The 14,763-nt window shown below is 44.8% G+C and overlaps 3 long non-coding RNA genes across 3 annotated transcripts in view; 2 read left to right on the forward strand and 1 right to left on the reverse strand.

The window, feature by feature from the left end:
• The window catches only part of LOC123383309, a 42,240-nt gene that overhangs the window by 10,024 nt on the left and 17,453 nt on the right, over positions 1 to 14,763 (reverse strand). Inside the window, exons 3-4 of the long non-coding RNA XR_006592885.1 lie at positions 13,890 to 14,019; positions 7,639 to 7,776 (exon numbers count right to left, since the gene is read on the reverse strand). This is a non-coding gene — a long non-coding RNA (uncharacterized LOC123383309). The remainder of the gene's footprint in view (positions 1 to 7,638; positions 7,777 to 13,889; positions 14,020 to 14,763) is intronic.
• The window catches only part of LOC111558776, a 71,077-nt gene that overhangs the window by 978 nt on the left and 55,336 nt on the right, over positions 1 to 14,763 (forward strand). The window lies entirely within an intron of this gene.
• On the forward strand, positions 2 to 3,856 carry LOC109496590. The gene is made up of 3 exons (XR_006592886.1): positions 2 to 1,320; positions 2,190 to 2,335; positions 2,825 to 3,856. It is a non-coding gene; the product is annotated as an uncharacterized LOC109496590 (long non-coding RNA).

Genomic DNA, 14,763 nt, shown 5'->3' on the forward strand with positions numbered 1-14,763 from the left:
GGGCCAAGGAGGGACCAGCTGCCCTACACACACACACACACACACACACACACACACACACACACACCACCTTGGCCCAGTCTTTCCCTAAGGGCCTAACCCAGGAACCGAGCGAGAAGGGGGCTGCCGGCTACATGGAATGTATCTGCTGGGGCGTCAGCTGCACTTAACGGGGGCTGGAAGGAAACAACTGGCTGCCGGAGCACAGGAGACAAAAACCCCCAGTAGTGTGGGAGGTGGGGATTCCTCCCGGAGGAGGCTTCACCCTGGGTCACATACACCTGGGTGAGGTGGCGTTTCTGGTGTGGGGGGCTGCCCAACCGAAGGTGGGCCTCGTGCCGACCCAGGCCGACTCAACGGAAAACGTTAGCTGAGGCCTCCTCTCCCTGTCCCGTGTCAGTACGTGGTCCTTCGGCCGCATGGGTATGTGGTCTAAAAAAGCCAGCGCTTGGAGCCCAGTTTGGGGGGACCCAAGTTTCCCGGAGGTCAAATCTGCATGAACAGAAGCCAAAGCACAAAGCGGGCCAACTGAAGAATCGGCTGGTACTGATGAGGGAGCATGGGGTGGGCTGAGGACAGAATGCAAGCTAGCATCACCCCCCCAGGTGGGGTATGTGTGACATTCCTCAGGTACTCCTGGCTGCCCAAGGACAAAGGAAGGGAGAGAAAACAAATGGTTAAGTGATAGAGGTCACAGTCATACAGGGCATGAGTCCCCATCAGTTTGCAAATATCTTAGTAAATTACAAGAAAAAGGCAATCTTGTCAATAGTCTAATGTCCAGAAACCTATAGACTCAGTTTCCTGGAGCCCCAACATCACCCCTCCATAATGATGTGGGGAACAAGGGCAGGAAGGCAATGGCAGGTAAAATTAAATTTCCTTATGACCTGCAGCCCATTGACAAATACTTGAGGCAAATACAGAGTATAACATTTCTCCAGGAAACCCTGCTGCCCTAATGCCGATGCCTTACTAGAGGGAAAAACAACCTTAGCTTGACAACAGCAAGGCCTCAGGTATCTTAGGAATCCTCTTTAGCACATCAAAGTCCCTCTGGAGGCCTCCCTTTTGTCTTGACCTCCCCAACTCCAGAGTATATAACCCGCCACTCTTCACAACCCCAGTGCAGCTCTTCCTGCCCACGGGTCTTGGTCCCGGGCTTTAATACAATCACCTTTTTGCATCAAAGACGTCTTCAAGAATTGTTTCTTGTACGTCGCCTCCAGAACCCCCACCATCATCCCCAAACTTCGTCATATGGTGCCCAGCTTGGGGCTACAAGTCCTTCCATCTGGACTCTGAGCTGGTGCAAACCCGGTGAGTACTTTCTCTTTTCTCCCTTTACTCTCATTTCAGGGGCTTTTCAAGGAGTATGGTCTTACTAGAACACTTTCATGTCAATTGCTCAGGCCGCAATCCTCTAGCCCATGGCTACTCTATGGGGAGGAGAAAGCCTGCCTTTTGGCTGGTAGTACCCTCCCAGGAATGGTAATAAGACCCAGAAACTTGATGCCCTCTCTTTATTCCTGTCCTTATACAAAGTTGTCTGTCTTGGGCACGGGACAGCCACCTAAGTCACCAGGATGGCTGCCAATCTTAAGACTCCCGTGTGCGGTTTCCTCCTCATTGGTCTAACGTGATCCCCTCCACATCTCTGATCTAGCCGCTTCTGGCTGAGAGACCTCCACTGGGAGCTGGCCGAAACCAGTACCCCATTGAATGGAAACCATAGGGGGGACTGAAGTTGGCTATAAAGACTAGGTGTTGGAATGTCGCTTAGATTATGATGGATTTCCATCTTTACTGTTTTCCGTCAGTGTCCTCTACTAACTACTTAAATTATAAAATTGTGTTATCCCTCCTTGTAAAACTTTTCTAGTGTTTTCCATGGTTAAAGATGGAGGTTTCTTCTCTGCCTTCTCAGCAAGGCTAACTCAGGTCCATACACCAGGCACCCATCTGTAGCCTAGGATGCAATGGGGAAGCGGCGGGACGCTAGTATCCCTCCTCAGGGGCCCTTAGTGGCTGGTCAGCAGTCATAACGATTTCATTCGAGGGATGCCTCAGGTTGCTTTGACACCTCAGGAACCTCTGACATATCCTGTACGTGGGACGCCACCAGGGAGTTGGGGGATTCTCGTGGTAATGGACCTTCACTACTTCTCTCTCTCTACTTTTCTCTCTAGGAGGAGCATGGGAGCATCTCTTCGGTCCCCAAGGGTTCTCCTTTGAGATGCCTTTTAACCACTGGAAACAATTTGGATTGCAAAATGTAGACAAGGACTGATCTCCTGTAACACTGCATGGCCTTAAACAGGGCAAAGGAACACAGGTACCCTAGGTCTAGCCTTCACGGCTCTAAATCAGGACCCAGACCAAAAGGCCTCTTGCAGAGAGGCTCTGGACCTCCCACCATCACCCCAAAACCCCATCAGTACTAGTGTTGTATATTTCTAAGGCTGGTTGCATAAAACAACTCTTACTGTATTTGCAAGATAGAGAGGGGGGCGTCCACTAACATTTTCTTCAGACAAACACGTTATTGTCTCAATTATATGTGGAATCTAAAACAAAAACAAAAACACCCCAAACTGCTACAAAAAGAGATCAGACTTGTGGTTAGCAGGGGAGGTAGGGAGGGGGAGCTGGACAAAGGTGTTCAAGAGGCACAAGCTCGCGCTGTAAGGAAAGGAAGTACCGGGTGCAATGCACAAGGGCCGTCTATAGGCAGCCCTGCAGGAGGGAGGATATGGAAGCTGGTAAGAGGCTCAGTCCTAGCAGCTGTCATCACAAACATCGTTTTCTTTGTTTGCATCTATAGGAGATGCTGGATGGTGACTAACTTATCGTGGTAATCACCTCATGACATATGTAAGTCACATTATTATGCTGAACCCCTTAAACTTATACAGGGCTACGTATCAATTGTATCTTCATAAAAAGGGGGAAATTTTTCTTCAAGAATTCATGCGTTGAGTTTGGAGACAGAGGAGAACAAGATGTCTTTTTTCTGATTTGTTTCCTGTGGCTCCTTTTCCCTTCAGAACTCCACTGAGAGAGCACTAGGCAAGCCCGGGGGGCGGAAATCAACTCAGCCAAATTCACCAAACTGAAGGGTTTCTTTTCCTGAGCTTTGCTTTGCCGGCCTGACAAAGCAGAGAGGCCCGGGCCTCCCAAGCCCTGGCCAGACCTGCCTGGGAGCCCCGTGCCCGGTCTCCGGGGCCCGCTTTGTCCGGCTGCCTGTCTGGCCTCCCCAGGTCCACCTGTGCTCGACCTTTCCGTCTCAAACCTACTCACACTCTCTGCAGCAAGGCTAATAAGCCCACCCTGAGTTTTCCTTTTCTGCTTTATTTTCTCCTTATTCTATTTTTTTTCTCCAAATTATCCTTCGATACAATTTAGGGTTTTCTATGGTCACAAACAATCCTCCCTTGATCCATTGACCCACAAATCAGCCATCACTGACTAAGCCAATGAAAAAGTATTTGGAATTAATACATGGAAGAATCCAGCCTGAGGTAATAGCCAGCCCCCATCAGTGACAAGTTCCAGACAAGGTCTTCAGCATAGGTCACAAAAAGGAAGATAAAAATTTGAGGTGTTAGAAATTTCTCAGAACTTTGACTCTTGCATTTGGTAGTTACAGAATTTTGAATGTGACCGATATCCCTAAGGCATAATTCTCCCCTACCATTTCTACCTTTGTTAGGTGGGTGGAACTTTGCTTGAAATTGTTGGGTTTTTTAAATTTTTTTTAACGTTTATTTATTTTTGAGACAGAGAGAGACAGAGCATGAATGGGGGAGGGTCAGAGAGAGAGGGAGACACAGAATCTGAAACAGGCTCCAGGCTCTGAGCCATCAGCCCAGAGCCTGACGTGGGGCTCGAACTCACGGACCGCGAGATCATGACCTGAGCCGAAGTCGGACGCTTAACCGACTGAGACACCCAGGTGCCCCTGCCTCAAATTGTTTTTTATAGTCTGTTTCCTCTAACCTTCAAGGTACTCCTCGCTGTTTTAAGAATTAAAATCGACAGGAAAAAAAGAATTAAAATTGACAGGAGACAGACTAACAGGAGAATCAAAATTACATATATGGGGAGAAGCCACCATAAACATGAGAGATTTCAGACAGATAAAATGAGGTATAAATGTCCTTCTGGACTAAGGAGGAGGAGTGAGGAGTCTGGGCTTCAGAGGGAAGGAGGACAATTCACAGGAAGAATGGAAAGATGTTTGGTAAACAAATCTTTATGGGTCATAGAGACAATGGGACTTAGAGAAGAATTTTAACAAACAGATTTTACTAACTTCCTGCCTACCACCCCTAGTTCATATTATAATGTAGTTGTCCTTGGTGACTGCTCCTTTCCTGGAGCGGGTGCTCTATCTAAATTCTTTTTTTTTTTTTAATTTTTTAAAATGTTTATTCATTTTTGAGAGACAGAGAAAGACAGAGCAGGAGCAGGGCCAGGGCAGAGAGAGAGGGAAACACAGAATGTGAGGCAGGCTCCAGGCTCTGAGCTGTCAGCACAGAGCCCGATGCAGGGCTCAAACCCCACAAACTGTGAGATCATGACCTGAGCCGAAGTCGGATGCTTAACCGACTGAGCCACCCAGGCGCCCCTCTAAATTCTTTAAGCAGTTAGTGGGAAGGTCTTCCCCCCACCCCAGCCCTAAATCCCAAATATTCTCTTCTATGTTTTTTCTAAAGTTTTTTAAATTTTACTTTTAAGCCCATGATGCATTTTGAGTTGACTGTTGCATAAGAAGTGAGCTCTGATTCAAGGTCAGCTTTTTACCTACGGATGTCCGACTGCTTCCGCATCACTTGTTTAAAAGTCTACCTTTTTTCCATGAAATTGCTTTTGCAGCTTTTGCAAAAATAATTTGAGCATATATGTGTGAGTCTGTGTTTGGGCTATCTGGTTCTACTGATTTATGTTTCTTTCCTTCTGCCAGTACCACACTTTCGAAATTTCATTAAGTATATAATAAAACTTCACATCTGGTAGAATAATTCCTCCTCCTCTCATTTTTTTTTTTTATTCTTTTAGCTCTGGGGATGCCTGGCTGTTTGAGGAGTCCTGACTTCAAGCCCCACGTTGGGCGAGGAGCCTACTGAAAAAAAAATTCTTTTAGCTCTTCTGGGTCAATTGTCTTCCCATATAAATTTTAGAACGTCCTAGCCTATGTCTGCAACAAACATTGCTGGAATTTTTATAGGAATTGCATTAAATATACAGATCAATTTAGGGGAATTTGAGGGTTACTGTTTCACTTCCATGAGTTATTCACTCATTCATTCCCTGACCACTGGGGAAACGATGTGTTTGATAGTCTGGATTTTCTATTATTTTCCCCTAAACCACGTTATGGTTTCTTCTAGTTACATTACTGACAGATTGTGTCCTTTTGGAGCACACGTCTGTCAGTTTTCCCTTTCTTTCCAGGGAGAATCTCCTGGTCCAGGTGTATGCTCTTTCATCCTAAAATGTGGCTTATGTTTTCTGTGGGAATCCTGGTGTCTTGTCCAGTGCCCTTAACTTGGGTTGAATAAACTCCCGCATGTGTCTCCACGGCGGTGGGCACAGCGGGACTCTTAGCTCATGTCTTTTCACTGTCCAGCTGTTGCCTTGCACCTGTACTCTTTGGATTTTAACTCCACACATGTACAATTTAGGAGTCTCTCAAGAATTTGAGAGAAGTTTGGGGCACCTGGGCGGCTCAGTCGGTTAAGCATCTGACTCTTGATCTCAGCTGAGGTCTCCATCTCAGGGTCCTGAGTTGAAGCCCCATGTTGAGTGTGGAGCCTACTTAAAAAAAAAAAAAAAAGAACTTGAGAGAAGCTTCTGTGCAGATTTGAGAGCTTCCCTTCCTCCGCTCCCCATAGAACCTCCCTTTCCTAGTTTATCCCCGACATTCGCAGCCATCCTAACACCCCCTGAACGCTGTTCTCTGCCTGCAAAGACCATGGAGACTCCAGCTTTGCTCAGTTTCTATGGCCACATGCCACACAGCATGGGGGTTATTTTGGGGCAACAAACCTTGCAGATGGGGATGTGAACTATTCCCTTCTTCCCATGGCCTGATTCCTTTCAATTTCTACCTCCTTTAGGTCACTCTCTAATGCCTGCACGCAGTTTTTCACTTTTGCCAGAATTTTTTTTTAAACGTTTATTTATTTTTGAGACAGAGAGAGACAGAGCATGAACGGGGGAGGGGCAGAGAGAGAGGGAGACACAGAATCGGAAGCAGGCTCCAGGCTCAGAGCCATCAGCCCAGAGCCCGACGCAGGGCTCGAACTCCCGGACCGCGAGATCGTGACCTGAGCTGAAGTCGGACGCTTAATCGACTGAGCCACCCAGGCGCCCCCACTTTTGCCAGAATTTATACTTGTTATTGGCAAATGGGTTAGTTGGACATAAGCCAGTCCACCATCATCCTCTTTGTTCTTTTTTCTCCTTGTGAATTTTATATTTTTAATCTTTTTGTTTAATGTTTTATTTTTATTATTTGAGAGAGGGTGAGTTGGGGATGGGCAAAGAGAGAGGGTGACAGGATCTGAAGGGGGCTCTATGCTGACAGCAGACAGCCCAATGTGGGGCTCGAATGTGATGGGGTTTTGGGGGTGATGGTGGGGTGGTCTGGAGCCGATGGCCAGGTAAGAATTCTTGATGTTTTGGTGCAGAAAGCTGATTTCATTAAAGCATGGGGACAGGACCTGGGGCAGGGTAGAAAGGGCTGCACTGGGGTTGTGATGAGTAACGGATTAGATACCCTCAGGTTGGGGGGGGTTAAGTTTCTAAGGAATTTTGGAAGCAAGGTTTCCAGGATCTTGGGGGGCCAGCTGCTGGTAGGAAAATGCAATGTATTACCATTTAGTAAAGCCTCAGTCATGAGACTCTTCAGATGTATATCAGGGGCCAGAAGCTTGGATTATGATTGCCAGCATTTATCTCCGGGGAGTTGAGATAAAGGAAGTTTCCAAAGGAATTTTTATATGGTACAGTAGACTTACGGGATCCTGGGGCATCAGGATAATGTTAACCCACGATTCCCTTTTGCCCCTAGCAAAGTGTCATCATCGAGGCAGCTGAGCTCCCAGAGGGAGGTCACTCTGCTGGCCTCAAGGACTTGTCAGTGGGCTGTAGGCAGTAAGGGAATTTAATTTCTCACTTGCCTTAGTTTCCCACATCATCATGGCTGGCACTTAAACCCCCTTCCATCTTGGTGAGGGTGGTATTAGGGCTCTAGGAGACGGAGTCTATAGGTTTCTGGAGATTAGGCTATGAAGAAGATTGCCTTTTTCTTGCAGTTTTCTAAGTTATCCCTGAACTGAAGGAGACTCCTGTCCTGCATGACTGTCATCTCTATCGGCCAACTATCTGCTTTCTTTCCTTTCCCCTGTCCTTGGGCAGCCAGGAGTGTCCGAGGAATAGCACACATATCCCACCTGATGGGAGGGGGGGGCGGTGCTGTTACCCTGTACTTTGCTGTCAGCTTGCCCCACGCTCCCTCATCGTATCCCCCCTGAACAATTTTGACCCTTAAACCTTTATGGTTGCTGAAGGTGGAAGGTCTCATATTCTGTAGCTTCTTTCTGCTGAGTAAGGGCGTAGAGATGTCCCTACCTTTATGGGTCAATATTGGTCAGGGAACATACAGGGGAGTTAAGGTGGAGGCAGCTGAATCCAAGGCGGACAACGTGGATGAACCTTCTTGAGTAGAAAGGATCGTCTGTTGGCTTGAAGTTCCTGCAGTGATGGAGTCTTGGCACCGAGCAGAGAGACAGAGACATGGGAGAAAACAGCCAAAGATAATGAGAATAACTAGAAAGATTAGCCCAAATAAAAGTCCTTTGGTAGTTGACAAAAATCCTCTAGTCTAGGAGTTTAACCAATCACGAAAGGGAAGAGAGGGATTGTTTAAAGTGCCAATTTGAGGGGCGCCTGGGTGGCGCAGTCGGTTAAGCGTCCGACTTTAGCCAGGTCACGATCTCGCAGTCCGTGAGTTCGAGCCCCGCGTCAGGCTCTGGGCTGATGGCTCGGAGCCTGGAGCCTGTTTCCGATTCTGTGTCTCCCTCTCTCTCTGCCCCTCCCCCGTTCATGCTCTGTCTCTCCTGTCCCCAAAATAAAAAACGTTGGAAAAAAAAATTAAAAAAAAAAATAAAGTGCCAATTCGAGTATTCATGGCAGTTAGAAATCCAAAAATATTTTTGTGGTCATCTGGAATGTATACGCCGCATTTCGTTTTTATGACAGCTCAAGTTCCACCTTGTACAGCAGCTAAAACATCTAATGCCATTCTATTTTGTAGAATGGCTGTATGCATATGAGGTATTTTAGCATTTAATAATATAATGTTACTTTGAGAGCCACTTAAGCCCTTCACTGTGTAGCAGGTGGTGTTTAGCCATCATATAGACTCTATTTAGTAAGCAATTAGGTAATTAAAAAGAGGTCCCTTTACAGAAATAAGAAAAATATAGGTTAGTGGTTAGAGCAAATTAGAAACCCAGTGTCTACCAGTGAGATTTTTAGATGTGAGGCTTGAAGCATCCTCAGATGGGAGTGGGAACACACAGCTGGAATCAAATTGGTCATTCTGGTTTGTAACTCAAATGTCTGGGGTGATCCTTTTGAACGACCCATTATGAGAAGGAATTGTGAATAGAAATTGGGAAAGGGGAATGAAAAAGAAAGGTACAACCATTATTTCCACTTGAAGAGAAGTTTGAGGTCTTCTGCAGGTTTACGGGAATAGGAAGGCACATTAGTTTGCTCATTGATTTCCTGTAAAGGGGGTACAGGTTTTATTTAGATACGGGAGCCCATGAAGACTGCTCCTCTAACTTGACTGCAGTGGGAGTACATAATATGACCCAATATAGACCCTTCCATTTTAGAGTTAAATCCCCTGTTGTATTGGGCTTTCAATCCTTTAAATAAACCAGGTCTTTTGGGTTTATGGGGGGTGGGTTTCTAGTAACTGTCAGATCAGGTTTAGGGAGGGTATGGTTTGCATACTGAGAGATTTATGAATTAACCTCAAGTGAATAATTTAATAAAGCACCATAGTCTTTATCTATTTATCTATTACCGTGAGAAAAGTCTTTTTATGTACAATTGTTGGAGGAATCCATCCCATTTCCAGTTGTTTAAATAGTATGCCCATGGGGTTATTATTCCCACAGAATAACAAGCAAGACAATTGTCCATACCTGTACTTATTGGGACAATTTTTCTGAAGTTGTCTAGTTTAGGCAAACAACAAACATTTAAAGACAACCAGAACTAGAATTTAACATCCCTATGGTACATTATTGAAACAGTTTTTCTCTTTTAAAAATCCTCATTTCCAGAGACAGCCAAATCAAGACTAATTCTTTTGTAAAACAAATCCAGTTTAACAAACTTGGCCTAATTATTTACATATGCTCAGCAAGAATAGCGATTGATTATCAGGGTCTTTTAAAGTTTGCTTTGCCAACCTGGGTGGCTCATTCAGTTGAACATTCAACTTCAGCTCAGGTCGTGATCTCATGGTCCATGAGTTCGAGCCCTGCGTCAGGCTCTGTGCTGACAGCTCAGAGACTGGAGCCTGTTTCAGATTCTGTCTCCCTCTCTCTCTGCCCCTCCCCCACTCACGCTCTGTCTGTCTGTCTGTCTGTCTCTCTCTCTCTCTCTCTCTCAAAAATAAACATTAAAAAAAATTTTAAGTTTGCTTTGCCAGAACCTGCCTCTCCAGGCCAGAAGCCAACGCAAGTACTTGCCCTCAGACATGCCTGCAACACCTGTAGAATTGGGTGAATTCCTCTTCACGAGGTCCCCAAGATATCCTGAGGTTCCTGCCCCTGACAGGAAGTGACATTCTTTACTCACCTGGTAAGCCTGGTAGGAATTCTGTAAGCAAGGTATCAGCCCAACATTTCCAAGGGGCTTTATGGCTCCAGGTTTCATAAAGTCAACCTTAGCTCCTTAGAGCCGTAGGGTCATATCTGAGTCTATGCATGTCTCACAAGTATGACATTCCAGTCAAAGCCTTGGGAAAGCAACCAGTATTTCCAATGGTGTCCTGTTACGAGAAGATTCTTATTGAAATTATGCAAAAAGTATGATTGCTGGAAGAATACTCACTGAGACTTTTTGAATTTTAGAGGGTTCAGGTAGAGAGAAAATATAAATGCTTCAGTTTACAATTGAATACTTTATGAAATTTCTGTATATTATATATATCGAAAGAGAACATTTCCTCAATCTGGAAGAGCAAACATTAGACAACCAGCAATATTTCCAACAAGAGTCACAAAACTATAATCTTCCTCAGTTCATTTAGTCCCATGTTCCTAATTCTTGTTCAGTTTGAATGCAGCTTTTTAGTTCTGGAAATTCTTACCCATTTTAGTTTTAGGATTTTAAAGATGTCAAATACCTGTATTTGTCTTAAAAGTCCTTTTTATGAGTCTCCTTGAAGATGAAATTCATTTTGTGAGAGAATAAGAACAATTATAAATGACAAAATCTCAGAAATGGACATTGTGCCAGATCTGAGGAGAGTTCATTATGATGCAATTGACAAGGAAACTGTTCTTTCTGTGACATACGACACTTCAATAATCAGAATATCAAGCGAGGACCTTATACCAAAACATTAAAATTTTAGGAACGGCAATACATACTTGAGCAGTTATAGCACTTACTCATGAAATACAACCTAAGGTTTACCATTATTTGAGAGTGCTTTTCCAAGTAACTTAACATACCAAATAAAAAGACTTCATTTACAATTTAAACCCTGGGAAGTTTGTTAAAATCTTGGAAAGTTTATAAAGCACATGGGATTACAGATCATTACAAATCTTTATTTATTTACCCAAGATGCCAATAAGAGATTCAAAGGCAAATATGTAGGGTTATGTACTTGTTAGCGAAGCTACGCTCCTTTGACACTGAGAAGTTTTAACTAAGTAATCAAAGACCTGAAAAAGTCAAAACATAAGCTTTGGTTTTCCCTGCAGACAAAAGAGAAAAACGCCTTTGTTTACATTTTCTTATCAAGAGCAGATGAACAGTCCAAGAAAACATTGTCTTTTGAGCAGAAAGAATGGTAGAATTTTAATCTCGTACCGGGATACTTTTAAAATCCATTCATTTCAACCTTAGTCCCTCCTGACCACACATATAGTTCCTTTCCAAAGATATCCCTTCACGAACCTTCTACAACTTTCCTTTGCCTTCAGATTTTCTCCCAAGCCAGTTCTCTCCAAGTAACAGTCTCATTTAGGACAAAATTACTTTCTTTTACCTTCAACAAAAAATGTATTTCCATTCCTTGTATCTTTCTCACATATCACCTACTTTTCTACATACAGTTTTTTCCTCATTTCCATCAGTCTTAAGTACACTTAGCAGAATTTTAACTCTTAGAAACCTTCATCTCCCATGAAAACGTAGTAACCAATTGTAAACTGTTACACCACAGTTCTTTAGATGGCAAATTTGCAAATCAATTAAGCACAAAAGCCTGCTTACCAATAGACCCAAACAGCCTTAGTTTCTCTGCAGTAAGTCAAAAGCACAAACCTACATCCAGTAATCAATGCTTTAGCTTCTTATCTCATTAGATATCCAATGAATTTAATCCCATGTATCATGCAATCAAAACTTTAAAGTTTTAGGTTACCAAAGGCTTTGAAGGCTATCTTAACAATTACCCATAAAAACTTTGAGACAGACAAAATTAACCATTAAGTCGTCTCTTTGCTAACAAATTGCAACAGAGATAACATGAGTTTACTTGACCTTCAGTGAACCTTGGTAGAATAAGTTTCATATAAATTTTTTTTAATGTTTATTTCTTTTTGAGAGAGAGAGAGAGAGACAGAGTGTGAGCAGGGGAGGGTCAGAGAGAGAGGGAGAGGCAGAATCCAAAGCTGACAGCGCAGAGCCAGACGCAGGGCAAGAACTCACAAACCTTGAGATCATGACCTGAGCCAACGTTGGATGTTTAACCAACTGAGCCACCCAGGTGCCCCTAAAAGTTTTATATTTAATGCTGGTAACTCTAAAGACAGATCTATCTTAATTAAACTAGCAAACTTAAATTAGCTTAAGCACCGAATATGTTTCATCTGCATCCATTTAAAAGTCAATCAATTTTTCCCCATTGTCAGTTTTTACCTGGGACACCAGTGCGGGAACCTGAGGTGGGCGGCCCAAGTGGATGCTCTTCACTCCTTGACATTGAGGGTGGGGGGAGGAGCCGGTGGTGCTGGCTGAAGATGGTATAGGAACCAGTAATGTAGGCCACGCCCAAGGTGGTGCAGAAACAGGAAGAGGGGGAGGGGAAGGCAGAAGAGATGAGATGCCAGCAGAAGGCAGACAGAATTCCCGGTTCTAAACCTTGTCCACTCGGACAGAGGAGCAGACGCCATGTTTTTTCCACCAACGTGGAAATACGGAGTCCATGTTAGGCCGGAGTAGACAGGGAATTTCCCGGAAACAAATGGAGTTTTGGCAGCTGCTTGGGAATAGTCCTTAAAGTCCCCGTCCTGAGGTAGACTAACCAGAGTTGGCTACAATTATCATAGGCATTAACCTGGGAAATGAATGAGGGAGAAGCCCTCACATCTATTAGGAGGAGGAACAGGCAGAAAGAGTCAGCATCTCCTTTGTCAGGGATGGCCGGTGCTTCCTCCAGCGACTGAGTTCTATTAGGAGGATGCCTATTTAGATCATTATCATCGGTATATCACAAGGGAGTTTACTGGTCTGGTTACTGACTAAACGTGTTCTGCAAGAGGCCCTTGGGTCCAGGTCCTGATTTAGAGCGGTGAAGGCCTGGACCTAGGGTACCTCCGTCCATTTGCCCTGTTTACTAAGGCCATGCAATGTTACAGGAGATCAGTCCTTTCCTACATTTTGCAATGTTTTCATTGATTTGTTTCCAGTGGTTAAAAAGGCATCCCAGGGGAGAGTCCCTGGGGACCGGAGAGACGCTCCCATGCTTCTCCAGAGCAGAGACAGAGAAGTAGTGAAGGTCCATTACCACGAGACTCCCCCTGACACGTGGCATCCCACGTGCAGGATATGTCAGAGGTTCCTGAGGTGTTAAAGCGACCTGAAGCATCCCTCAAATGAAGTCGCTATGATCATGGACCAGTCGCTATGGCCCCTGAGGAAAGATGCTAGTGTCTCCCCACCTCCCCATTGCATCCTAGGCTACAGGTGGGTGCCAGCGTATGGACCTGAGTTTGTCTTGCTAAGAAGGCAGAGAAGAAACCGCTGTTTTTAACCCATGGAGAATACTGGAAAAGTTTTACAAGGGGGAATCACCCAATTTTGTAATTTAAGTAGTAGTTAGCAGAGAACATTGACTAAAAACAGTAAAGACAAATCCATCATGAGCTAAGAACATTCCAATACATGTAGTCTTTACAGCCAACTTCCCTAGAAAACGGTCCCCAGTTGGGTTTTCATTCAATGGGGTACTGGTTTCGGCCGGCTCCCAGTGGAGGTCTCTCAGCCAGAAGCGGCTAGATCAGAGATGTGGAGGGATCATGTTAGACCAATGAGGAGGAAACCTCAAACAGGAGTCTTAAGACTGACAGCCATCCTGGTGACTTAGTGGCTGTCCCGTGCCCAAGACAGACAACTTTTTATAAGGACAGGAATAAAGAGAGGGCATCAAGTTTCCGGGTCTTACTACCATTCTGGCCAGGGTACTAACTTCCAGCTGAAAGGCCGGCTTTCTCCTCCCCGTCGAGTAGCCACGGGCTAGAGGATTGTGGCCTGAGCAATTGACATGAAAGTGTTCCAGTAAGACCATCCGCCTCGAAAAGTCCCTGAAATGGGAGTAAAGGGGGAAAAGAGAAAGTACTCACCGGGTTTGCACCAGCTCAGAGCCCAGATGAAAAGACTCGAAGCCCATGTTAAAGTCACAAAATGATGGGGTTGTTGGGTGATGGTGGGGTGGTCCGGAGCCAACAGCCAGGAAAGAATTCTCGAAGACATCTTTGGGGCAAAAAGGTGATTTTATTTTATCTTTATTTCAAAAAAATTTTTTAATGTTTATTTTTTTTTGAGAGAGACAGAGTGTGAGCAAGGGAGGGGCAGAGAGAGAGAGGAGACACAGAATCCGAAGCAGGTTCCAGGCTCTGAGCTGCCAGCACAGAGCCGGATGTGGGGCTCCAAGTCATGAACTGCGAGATCATGACCTGAGCTGAAGTTGGACGCTTAACCGACTGAGCCACCCAGATGCCCCAAAAAAGTGATTTATTTTATTAAAGTGCGGGGATAGGACCCGTGGGCAGAAAGAGCTGCACTGGGGTTGTGACAAGTAACTGATTAGATACCCTCAGGTTGGGAGGGGGTCAGGGACAGCATAAGTTTCTAAGGAACTTTTTAAGCAAACTTTCCAGGATCTTGAAGGGCCAGCTGCTGTTAGGAAAAGGCCATTTTTATCATTTAGTAAAGCCTCATTCACGAGACCCTTCAGATGTATATCAGGGTCCATAAGCTTGAAGTATGATTGTCAGCATATATCTTGGGGGAGTTGAGATAAAGGAAGTTTCCAAAGGAATTTTTACATGTTACAGTAGACTTACAGGATCATGGCGGGGGGGGGGGGGGGTCAGGATAATGTTAAGCCAAGATTCCCTTTTGCCAATAGCAAAGTGTCATCATCAAGGCAGCTGAGCTCCTAGAGGGAGGACATTCTCCTGGTCTCAAGGACTTGTCAATGGGCTGTAGGCAGTA

The sequence above is a fragment of the Felis catus genome, chromosome X (genome assembly GCF_018350175.1).
Source record: "Felis catus isolate Fca126 chromosome X, F.catus_Fca126_mat1.0, whole genome shotgun sequence".
Taxonomy (NCBI): domain Eukaryota; kingdom Metazoa; phylum Chordata; class Mammalia; order Carnivora; family Felidae; genus Felis; species Felis catus.